This window comes from Pezoporus wallicus, unplaced genomic scaffold (assembly GCF_028554395.1).
Source record: "Pezoporus wallicus isolate ANWC-B61680 ecotype Strahan unplaced genomic scaffold, APGP_CSIRO_Pwel_v1 contig_13817, whole genome shotgun sequence".
Taxonomy (NCBI): Eukaryota; Metazoa; Chordata; class Aves; order Psittaciformes; family Psittacidae; genus Pezoporus; species Pezoporus wallicus.
The window spans coordinates 313,266-324,444 of NW_026637726.1; the positions used below are offsets into that span (position 1 = coordinate 313,266).

General features: G+C 46.3%; 1 protein-coding gene across 4 annotated transcripts in view; it reads right to left on the bottom strand.

Moving 5' to 3' along the window:
• The window catches only part of PHLDB2 (pleckstrin homology like domain family B member 2), a 115,689-nt gene extending 104,806 nt beyond the window's left edge, over window positions 1–10,883 (bottom strand). For 3 of the 4 annotated variants that reach the window (XM_057407405.1, XM_057407404.1, XM_057407402.1), the window contains exon 1: window positions 10,738–10,883. The gene's annotated coding sequence lies outside the window, so the exon portion shown is untranslated. The remainder of the gene's footprint in view (window positions 1–10,737) is intronic. The other variant, XM_057407406.1, reaches the window with a different exon arrangement.
• Between the last annotated feature and the right edge of the window lie 296 nt (window positions 10,884–11,179).

The window sequence follows — 11,179 nt, forward strand, 5'->3', positions numbered from 1 at the left end:
AAGCTCTAATCCAGATACATGCATGTGTGTCACATTGATGAATCTGGATATATTAACATGAGGGGAATTTGGAAGCTCTTCCACTATGGGCAAATGACATTGCGGACCGTGTGGGCTCACTTGCAGGAGTTCCATTAGCCACACCAGCATGACAGCTTTGGAGTAGGTAAAAACAACTGGATTTTAAGTATTTTTCTTTGTTTTATTGTCAAAATTGTGACAACAGAGAAAGGCCTCGATCTGAACACTGCCTGATTTTGGGGTCTTCCTCAGCCAAAACACAGCTCCCAGTTTGAAGACTGTAATGCTTTCAAGGTGAAAGCTACTATAATAACTTTAATAAAGCTACAAGCCTGAAGAGTTGGAGGGCTCAGAGTTAACTTGGAGCAGATTCCAGCACTATTCCACTCAGTGCAGAATTAGGAAACAGACACAGGAATGCCCCCCATCTAGTCCTGCACGATGCAGATATCCCCTTCCTTCCAAGCTGGTGCTGGGTATGAAGCACCAGGTCCCCAGAACAAGAGAGGCAGGTTCCTTTCAGGCCCTCTCCCTGATTGTAAGAGCTTTGGGTCTTGGCCTGCTGCTCTCTTACCCAGCAGGACCACAGCATGCCAAATTGGCCAGGACCCAACTCTCCTGCCCATGGCCAGACGCCATGGCTGGGCTGACCTGCAAAGAGCAGGGCTCCATAGGGAGTCCTGAAAGCTACACCTCTGCCAGCTGGATGATGGCCAAGGCAGCTCCCTCCCCAAGCCAAAGCAAGGCTCTGACTGCAGCTTGAAACTAAATGCAGAGCTATAGAAGCTTCCTCTTGCTTTTCCCACAAGGTGTTAAACCCAAACAAGGTCCTGTAAAGCTCTTCAGATCACAGCTGGGGGTAAAATCTGTATCTTTGCCTCTAACATAATGGAGCTCATGGGCAGAAATAAGGTTGAGCTCATAATTTTGTTCAGGTTTCAACTCACAGCAAACCAAAGCCAGGAGAACTGAGGTGCTGGAAAGCTTTAGGCACACTCATCTCTTATTCTGGAAGCTTTTCTTGTGCTTGGGTTTGCTTTTTGGATTCATCTATTTTTGTAAACCGAGTCAAGCTGAAGAAGACAACGATGCCATAAATGAGGTCATACAACAACCAGTAATTGTTTCCCTGTTTAGTCTAACTCAGAATTAAGGAAATAAAAGATTAGGCCATGTGGAAACACAGACTCTATAAACAGACTTGGGAGACAGGGAGAGAGAAAGTGGATTGGATTTACCTGGTTATCACATCAGGTTCCAGGTACAGGACACAGCTGACCAAGGTTACCAGCAGAACTGGGCTTTACACCAAGCATAACCATGAGCTGCTGTTCTGGAAACAGGCTTGAAGGGGGAGCAGGGAGGGTGCCCTGGGTTCAGCAGTAGCAGTCATTTTTCTCCTCCTTAGTAGCTGGTGCAGTGCTGTGGTTTTGACTTTCAGCCTGGGAACAGCACTGATAACACCGATGGTTTTAGTTGCTGCTCAGTCATGTTTACTCTGACCAAGGACTTTGTGAGCCTCATGCTCTGCCAGGGAGGAGGGGAAGCCGGGAGGAAGCAGAGACAGGACACCTGACCCAAACTGACCAAAGAGGTATTCCATACCACAGCACGTCATGCCCACTGTATAAACTGGGGGCAGTTACCTGGAAGGGTTAAATCACTGCTCTGTCAGGCTGGGTATCAGTCGGTGGGTGTTGAGCAGTTGTATTCTCTTCCCTTGTTATTTCCCTTATTATAATTGTTGGTGTTAGCAGCAGTGGTTTGTGTTATACCTTAGTTACTGTTATTATCTCAACCTGTGGGAGTTGCATTCTTCCGATTCTCCTCCCCATCCCTCCAGGAGCAGGAGGGGAAAGGGCAGGAGTGAGCAAGGGCTGCGTGGTTCTGAGTTACAGCTGGGCTTAAACCACAACAGAGGGGGAAAGCATTCGGGCAAGGGGCAACAAAAATACCTCCCTACAGCTGGTCCCATCTGGACCCTCACCAGGTACGTGCCCACAGGATGTCCACAGAAAACTGCCAAGCCCGGTTATTTGACTTCCATTTCTCATGCTACATAATCACATGCAAAAACCCACATGAAAACAGAACCAAACTGAAATGCGCACCAAACCCCCCAAAACAACCAAACCAAACAATGCTAGTCCTGCTAGCTGGAGCCAGTGGAATTAAATAGGTCTTTGTGTACATTTCCTATCTGTGTACTTCAATATGGTGCAGAACAAAAGGCAGCTTTGTGCTTAATATCTCCTATAAATCCTGTTCTCTTCATCAGGATGAAGAACTGGAACGAGGACACATTTCTCAAGTGCTGTACTGGAACCAGAGCTCCACACACACTTAGAAGTTCAGGATGTGCTTATATGAGAGGCTTGGGATGTAGATTAACAAACCCAACGATTTCTATACTTGCCATATTCAGGCAGGCTCATGCTCTGTGTGCTTGGCCAGCCCTTGGACCACAGCGTCCAAGTGCAAGTCTTAAGTTACCCAGTCAAAATAAACAGACTTAGGGTTTGGCTTCATGCACTGTCCAGGCTGAACTTCAGCTGGCTTTGCTCGAAGCCCACTTCCATTCCTTACTGCTCTCCAGGCTCAGCCCTCACTCACAGGGCTTGTGCTCCTCTCCCTTCACACAATCAGCCTCCTTCGCTCATGCACTGGGAGTTTTCAGTGAGTGGCCTGGGGAACTTCCCCATTTCCCATCTTCCCAAGCAGCCCATCACAGCAGCAAAGCATCTGAAAGAACACTATCCCTCCATAGTTTCCTATCCATCCTTCACAAAGCAGCAACATGGAGAAAGGAATCAATCCAGAGAAAGTAACACTTAACCAAGAGGTATCAACAACAGCAAAGAAAGAAAAGCAGAGAAACAGGACAAAATAAACCTTGACACACCACACCCCCCCCCCCAAACCCATATCTAAAAGACTGCTTTGTTTCATTTATGAAAGCATGTTTCTGGAAAAGAGATTTCCAGCTTTGCCCCTGGAGTACATAATGGCCAAGCCTCTCTGTTTGGACCCAAGTGTACTCTGGCTCAGGGGTTCTCCCAGCTGGGGAATAAAGAGCTGGCAGGCTGGAGACTACACTGCTGTTGAGGTTGGGAATTCGAAGCTCTATGACAAGGGACAACACAGAAGAGCTGAGGACTGAAGAGGTTTGCTGGTCCTTGAAGTTTGGGAAGCAGTACTGCAGCCTGCAGCCGTGCTCCTTCTAGGCAGCACACAAGCATGCTTTGGTTAGTGGAGCTTCCCAGATGAACTGCAGTCACATACATGCTGGTTTATAGGCAGAGGAAATCCTCCTTTCATGGTTTCCATCCTCCCACTCCCTAGAAGTCTTCATCTTCCCAGTTGACCCAAGCATCAAATAACTTCATTGTGTGGTTACATTCCCAAAGAGAAGCAGGCAGGGGTGGGGAGTCCATGGTGGTCACCTTTTCTTTTCCCTGCCACTCAGTTGCAAGCTATTCCAACAAGACAAATTACTTGGAATTCACAGCAATATTTACAAGGAAAAGCTGTTAAAAAAACAAAATAAGTACTTTCACATTCGACTGCAAAAGATTAAGGAATGTGGCTCTTTGCTGGTCACCTGAATCTGTTTTACAAAGACATCTGAAAGGCATTTTATCAGCTGCAGAGCAGTATTTACTTATGCAACTGTTCTAATGGCTTTGGAATGTGCACCATGGTTGCTGGAACAGCTTGCTCCTGAGTGAAGTAATACAGGCCCATAGGACATGTCACTTTTAGACAGCATTTATTCTTCGTTCTCAAGGTGAACAGCGTGAAATAAAACCAAATAACTGAATGAAGACCTCAAGTGATGACTTTTGCAGAGTTGCCCTTCATGATTACAGGAGCATCAACTCATCAGCAAACTAAGTCAGTGCCACAACTGAAATACTCAAAGATCAGTTATTTGGGTACTAAACTTTCAGCTCAAGATTGCATGGGTGAAAACTTATTCCTGGTGCCCACTAAATCAGTGTTGGAGTCAGTATCTAGGATGGAAGGAGCATGCCCTAGCCGCATTTAAGCCTTACCATGAGTTTGCAGCCTTGCACTCCCTCAGTAGTTCAGCAGTGGAGTTATGGGTAGATCAAGGATTGCCTTCATCTTCTCAATCAGAAGCATAACTCTGGTTTGTGTTGCACATGCCCAGGCTCAGCTACTCAGCCTACTAAAGGATAAGAAACCCAAAGAAGAAACAAACACAAACCCAACATTAGTAACAGCTCTATCTGCCTTTAGGACAACACAATCCCAAACACCGAGTCACAGCCTGGAAGGTGCAGTGGTTTGAATGGCACTTTGTATAACAAAATCCTAGATAATAATTGTTATTTTACATGGTGATGTATAAAACGTGGAAAATAAAGAAGTGAAGCCCTATGGATCCTCTTGGCACATATGCCAAAATAGCCCAGCCAGTCCCATTGACCTAGGGCAAGTGTTATTAAACTGACTTATAAACATCAAATGCTTTAAGCTGGTTTTACAGGAGGTGGGAGTCAAGCCCCCTGTGCTAAGCCTGAGTTCACAGAATCCTTGGGAAAAGCAGCTTCTGCCAAAGCCAGGCCACGCTTGAGGATGAACAGCACTTGTGGCTGTTCAGAGCCCATGGGCCTGGCCATGATGGCCCTTCTGCAGTACTTAGCTGTCCAACACAAAGTGCTTTAGCTGGTGTGGTAGCAACCTTGAGGTATCTTCAGCAGGAAGCATCACACATGCATCAAAGCCTGTACTTCCTGCAGGCACAAGGGCTGTGGCTTTTTAAGAGCATGGTATTTGCTAAAAGGGCAGGTAGGCTGCGTATGCATTCAGGAGAAAGCAGATCTTGGAGAAGAGAGAGGCAGGGCTAGAGGCTCACCTCATTTCTGACTCATCCAACAAGAAAGCTTCTCGAGTTTTCTACGTGACATCCCACTCGGGTCTCTACTCTGTGAGGACAGGGCTCTGTCTGCAGTTCCCTCTGTACCTCCTCTCCAGATTGAGCAACACAGGCAGCCCTCAGCATCCTCAGGCAGCTGCTGCACCTTTCCCCTCCTGCTGTCAATCACAGCCTGCCGCTCCAAGCCACAGCAGCAGCTACACACTCCGCTCCTGCTCTCCTATCACCAGGACAAGGGTAGAAGCCTCCCGATTTTCTGCTTTCCCCTGCCTTACCTCAACCATCCCACAGTAAACATCTCCTTTTGTCTTTCTCCTTTACAAGGGCTGGTTTGTTTTCTCATTGGAAAGCTGGTTTTGGCCCTTAAGGCAGCCTGGACCTCTCTCCCTCTTTTCTCCTGCTGTGAAGAGACCTGACCTGGAGGAGAGTGCTTTGAGGCTGCAGAAGAGATCTCCCCACATGACCTTTTTAATCCTTGGCCTCCATTGCTTCAGTCAACACCACAAGTGCCTTCTAGTATGATAATCACCATTTGTTGCTTAGGAATTAAACATTGACTAAACACATCATTCTGCATAGGCCATTGAACTGGAAGAATGTTTAGTGAGCTCAGCAGCTAAAGCTTTATTAACCATCTCTTGGTGACCTTCTCCTTGAGCATGGCAAAGGTAAGGCTTGGGCTCAATCTCAAACCCTTTCCAAGTGCTCCTTTTCGATCTTTAAAAGCATTGTGGGTTACAACACCCCCACAAAGAAAAGCCTGCCAGCACAGAGATGCTAACTTATTCATGCCGCCGCGGTGTAAAGTTCGCAGTTCTACACTTCATGCCATGCCCATTCCCTCCAAGTGAGTTTAGCACCAGCCACAGCGTTGATCTACTACTGCTCCTTCTGCCACAGCAGTGAGTTTAAGTGCTGTGCTCAAGGTTAAAGAGAGATTATTTCCCTTCCTTCAGCATGCCTGCAATGTTTAACAGGGCTCTAGAGCACAGGTCAACTAGGTGTGTTGAAACGACAGCTAGCAGGCAGTACAGCAAATTGAGTTTGACAAACAGCAGCAAACCCAGCAGGGTAACAGGAGTCCTAAATATCCCTGGGGAAAGAAAGATGCCTCCTCTCTAAGCATCAAAACCAGGGTAAAATGCATCACAATTACGTTCTGAATAGAAATCCACAGGGAAGTCTGCTAAGGTACCAGCTTCTCCCTCTTAGGCAGTGAAAACAAGCAGGGAGAAAACTGACAGAAGGATTCCTTGCATTCTCTGAATTCTCTTCTTCTTTTGATGCACACAGAAGAGAAAAGCACAGGAGACAAGAGCCCACTTTCCCCTCAGACTCAGTGCTAACGTATCCTGCTCCCATCAGATCAGGAGGGGAAACTTTGATGGGTGTTAGGTGGCCTTTTGTGGTTATTATCCAAGAGAAAACACTAAGAACAGCTCCACCACATCACTGGAACTGGATTCCACCCCATTTGGTGGCATCTTGCCAATGCTAATAATTTAGGAGGGTGGTTAAGTGCTTTTGAAACTAAAAGGCAGCTTTCAACACTGGTCCTAGACCAGCCAGCTCTGGGGAAAGCAGTCAGTCTGAGCCCTGTCTCAGCCTGGAGCCAGAAAGCCATACCTGATGTAGTGAAGCTCTCTTGGGGTACACAACTACATGCCAGCTGCTTGTGAGCTAGGGAAATGCCACCACCAGCATTAAGGATGAGACTCACTGGGCAAAGCACATGTGTGCTGAGCAATGGGAAACCAGCAAGACAGATGAGAGAGGTCTGAGCATGGGCTTGAGACTGCTCACAGAGGACACAGCCTGCTTGCCTTCCTTCTCCTGTCCCACCACATACTGGAATCCTCAAGAGGAGGAGGTGTGGTGCCCTGCAATGTTAGAGATGGGATCTCAAAGCACACAGCCGAGCCTAACTCTGACCCTGAGGTTCCACATTCCCCAGGGAGGTGCGTAACGTTCCTGCCTGCAGGAAGAACCAGGTTGGAGATGCACCCCAGCACTTTGCAGAGGGCATTCTTCAGTCCCTACGTGGGAGGTGGGTTTCGGTCTGCTTAGCCTAGAGCCCATGTCAGCCTACATACTGGAGTCCTCAGTGCTGTAGCTGGAGCATTCCTCAGGCTTTAAGGAATGCAGTGCAACACAACTGTGATCCAGGCAGGCATGATCATCACCAGTGTCATTTTCAGCATAGTAGAAGGCAGTCACAGTGTTCTTCTACACAAACATAACAATAACACAGGGGTTTTCAGCTTGATATTGTCAAAGCCTTTTTGGCAAAGCTTAAGGCCCACAAGGAAAACCTCACCTCTTGGTTCCACAGGCACAAAGGAGGCGTGAAGACCACTGAAGCCATCCAGGCCCAAGCAAAGCAAGATGCCTGGACAGGGCAGCTGCATGCACATCTCTAACAGTAACAACACATGGTAGACATCTGGATCACTACAGTGGTGAACCTCTGGATCTACCAGCCTGTGCCCCTTGAGAGGCAGGGCGAACAGCAGTACCTACACGTTAAATATTACATTTCAGTGGGCATAAGGACAGTAAAAAGGGTTTTCCTCAGTTTTTCCAAAGCCACCCTAACCAACAACTTTCAGTCAGTGGAGCAGGAAGAGAAGGATTTCAAGCTGACTGCTCATTAGCCATGTACAGAAGCACAGGCATCTAGTGGGAGCTCCAGCATCCTCCAGAGGCTTGATTTTCATCTCGTTTACCCCACTCTCTACTCAAAGCCCTGCTGTAACAGCTTCTACAGCCTCTGCTGCTCCAGGAGTCACAGCAGAGTAACAAAGCAGAGAACAAATTCACTGGCCAACTATTTCACTTTGGGGTAAACTGAGTTTTACTCTAAGCATGATCTTGAGAAGCTACTTCCCTGGCGCATGTTGCTAACAGTGCCTGCGTTATCCTTTAGCCTTGGAGGGGGAACAAACCTAGCCCCAAGACAGGAGGAAGGAACTAAATGCAGAAAGGAAATTAAGCTACTTAAATGTTCTTGTTCTTGGCAGTAAATGCATGAAGGAAAGATGGTAATCATTGAGTTCATTGCCATAAACAAGCCATGTTTTAGTAGTCTCGCTTTCAGTAATTATTTCCAGGAGATAGAAAGTAGCCATCTGAAACTGCAATCCCCCCTTGTGCACAAAATCCAGGTGGCACAAAGATGGCACTGCCAAATCCCCTTCCAAATGCAGTATTATGAAAATGAACAATTACCTGGTAGGACTTACTAGGATCCCCCAAATTACCCATTTGCTAGTGTAAACTATCCTTGTTTTTCCTGTGTGGACCTATTTCAGGAAGCAAAAAACCCCAGTTGTGGATTCATTCTGAATCTTAAAGCCTAGAAGGATACACCTGGTTTCAAGTGTTATTGTCAGCATTGTGCATGGCCCCGCAATGCACACATCCAGCATGCAAGGGTTAAACAGTCTTGAGAAATACCCGCTCATGGCTCTATCACCATGTTTGTGATGTGCAAAGGAGACAACCTCGTCATACAGCTTGTGTCCTTCATCCTCAGACAATCCTGTCACTAAGGCTAGTCTTCAAGACAGATCGATGGAGGGCCAGGAGGGGATTATCTTTGTGATACACTTTAGGCAATGGCTAAAGCACATTTTTCCAGCAACAACAGCTATCGCAGGGAATGAACTGACTGCTTCTAATGCTTCCAATCATTCCCCCAAAACAAAAAAGGCAAAATCAGATAAAAATGGTCATCATTTCAGGCTGAAATAGGAGTGATTGTTACTTTCCCAGAAGAAATGCCTGGCACATTGCATTTTATTTGCTGCCAGTGTCATCTTTCAAAGGACGCAATCAAGTCCAATTCAGCCCTTCTGTAAACATGGAACTGCACTGAACAGATCAGATAAACTTTGTACTGGACGCGATTCAAAGAGCAAACTTGGTGTAATAATTTGTTCTGCCTTAAAAAAAAGAGCCCCAAACCAAAAGAGCTTTATTTTCTGTTCCAAAGGGCAAGTTGCAGCACCATCTCTACTGCATACCTTCCCTCCTCCCTTTGCACTGCTCCAGCCCCTCTTTGAAGAGGGTTTGTGTTTCTTTCTTGCACTAGTGATTTTAGGTTTTGCAGTTCCCAGTTAGGAGAAAACCAGGAATACCAAAACCCAACCCTGTGCTCAGGTGGTATCAACAAGAGAAGTGAACACTGAGTTAGAGAAAGCTAAAGAAGAGTATTTTTACCATCTTTAATTCTCCTTTACGCAGACCTCAAACAACCTGTGTTTTCCTCCACCCAGTCTGCCAGATGATGACTTTGATGCAGGCATGAACATCCCCTCAGGCAGTCTTTTATTCCCCTTTTCTTATGGTGTATATGCAAGAAGCAACACGATAGAACACAACTCGGCTCGCAGTTTCTTCTGTACATTGCGTTCCCAAGTTTCCAACTTAAGAGGAATTGGTCTTGGGAGTTACAAAAATACCTGAAGTGCCAAGGGGCTGTTTGCAGTACAAAGTGAAGTGCTGGAGGATGTGGCTGCGCCTCTGCTGAGCAACCAAAACACCATCAAAGCTTCCTCATGATAAGAGAGATGAAACACCAAAGGCATCTACAACTCTGATCAAACACAGAAACCAAAGCATGGAATACCATATAGGCTTTGCACGCACCAAGGTTTTAAGCCATGCAAGTGAAACCTGCAAGTCTTCATGTGAAGACCACTCATTGCTGTGCAGCTCCTGAGTCACCAGAACTCTTCCAAAGGTTCACCCAGCAGCTAAGGAGTCTGCCTTCATTACAAAGGGACAGTCTGTGCTGATGTTGTATGCAGCTACCAGCTAGCTGCCTTAACACACTAGTGCCTAAGGTGCTGCCAGCCACCTTCTTTCTTCCACCAAGCAGCTGCTCACTACAGCTACCGCAGCACAAAAGCATCCCTGTATCAATTCTGCTTCCCAATTAGAAGCCAAGCTAAGCAACTGCACCTTGCAAGCAAGGTTGTTGTATTTTTAACTACTGAAAACACAATGATCAAAAGCAGACAGGAGCAGCATTCACCTCTTTGAAGTACTACCTAATTCACAACTGTACGCAAGTTCAGCCCATACGTAACTATGCTGAAAGCCTTTTAATTCACAAATTTGGCCATTTAAACAGCTCTACCAGAGGCATGTGCTCACTGGTTCCTGAAAGGAACGGTACCTACTCACAGGCCAGATTTTTGCTGGACCTGCAGACATAACCCTTTAAGATCTGACAGCAGCTTCTTCCTCAAGCAGACCCTGCATCATCCCGCAGTTCTTCCCCCAAGGTATAGTTATTTCTATTGCAGATAAGAGATATGAGAAAGGACGCAAAACCAACTGTTTTCTACTCTAAGCAACCTTTGCTTCTAATTTAAAGCAGACCTCTAAACTGAGGGAAAGTTGATTTTAAGCGTGATTATTTGAACAGCTTACCTGTGCAGCAAGTTACCTGTTAATGATCCTGGTCATTCTTTGGGTCTTGTCCAGAAGATTCCACTTAGTCTCCAGTTCAGGCGGTGGCACTGCTATCAGCCGAGCAGAGCAGAAGCAAGCATCAAACTCTGGATCCCTGAGTAGAACAGCTGGACTCACTAACTAGCAGCAGTTAAAATCCACTTGGTTTCTTCTTCCAGCATTTGCTCACCTGAGAACTTGACAAACTGACCCCATTTACTGGGATTTATATTGGAGACAGGCTTTTTGTTCAAATAGTTTTCTAGTCTAATACAAGCAACTGCTGTGTCACATCAGAAGAAACGGTGACATTACCATTACTCAGCTCCAGAGCCTGCCGGTTTTCTGCTCACCTTCCAGATACACATAGAACGAGAGCAGTTGGCAGCATACACCAGGTTTCAAACTGGTTTTCCTTCAGAGAGCAGAGAAAAGGTTATCCTCCACAGCTAAAAACCCGCACACAGGTTCAGCAGTATCTCCTAAGAGGCAAACACCAAGCCCCATGCAATTCAGGAATGATTCTGTTTGAACAGCTAATCACAGGTTTGTGGCAACAGCGAAACTCAGTATAAAGGGCATGCATAAATTTGTTGCAATACATGTGTCTAGTTATGGCAGTCTCATACACTTCATACAAGTTATCTACTTTGTGCATATATATGCACATTCATACACATGTGCCCTTGTCCAGCATTGCTAAAGGGCAGAGAGGCTGAAAAGAACATGTATTAAATCACCCCCTAGAGAAGCAGCATGATGAAATTATGCTCGCTCTTGCACCCACGTCCCCTC